At 36.2% G+C, this 605-nt stretch overlaps 1 non-coding gene across 1 annotated transcript; it reads right to left on the reverse strand.

The window, feature by feature from the left end:
- Positions 1-241: 241 nt before the first annotated feature.
- Positions 242-380, reverse strand: LOC118608828. The gene has a single exon (XR_004953203.1). It is a non-coding gene; the product is annotated as a small nucleolar RNA SNORA7 (small nucleolar RNA).
- Positions 381-605: the final 225 nt, after the last annotated feature.

The raw sequence follows: 605 nt of genomic DNA on the forward strand, positions 1-605 counted from the left end.
TATCTATCTTCATCATCATCATCATCATCTATTTATCTATCTATCATCTACTTATCTAAGAGTATATATGTGTGTTTGTATGTTAAGGGATTTAAGAATTTCTAAAATATTTACTTACAGTAATTATTATTTTTTTGGTATAATTCCCTTAAATTAAATCCCCCATGCAACTATTTGACAGCCAAGAGAGACAATCCATTGTTTATTTGTTTGTTTGTTTGTTTTTTGTTTTTTCCTTAAGTGTCGTTGCAGAGTGTCTTCCAATCACCAGCTACTAAGCAAGTGGGAATGGAATGGGTACCTCTGCCAGACTTGTATTCCCTCCCATCTCCAAAGCTGGAAGAATATTAGCCACTCTCTAGACACAATCCTGGGAGGTCAACAATCTATTGTTTTTAACTTTGAGCTCCCTAAATACATGATAGCTTTTAAAAGTTGTAGTCAGAGTTAGCCCTAAAGCTGGACAGAAAACTATAGCAGACCACCTTGGATTTCTGGAGGTGGCTTGTCTCGACCATCTAATCATGCTCTGGTGATAATCATGCTCAAATTTCCTCTCCTGTTTGTGTCATCCTTTTTGTGTTCTTCTAGTACTGTGTGTAGCT

Source organism: Rousettus aegyptiacus, unplaced genomic scaffold, assembly GCF_014176215.1.
Source record: "Rousettus aegyptiacus isolate mRouAeg1 unplaced genomic scaffold, mRouAeg1.p scaffold_m13_p_10, whole genome shotgun sequence".
Classification (NCBI taxonomy): domain Eukaryota; kingdom Metazoa; phylum Chordata; class Mammalia; order Chiroptera; family Pteropodidae; genus Rousettus; species Rousettus aegyptiacus.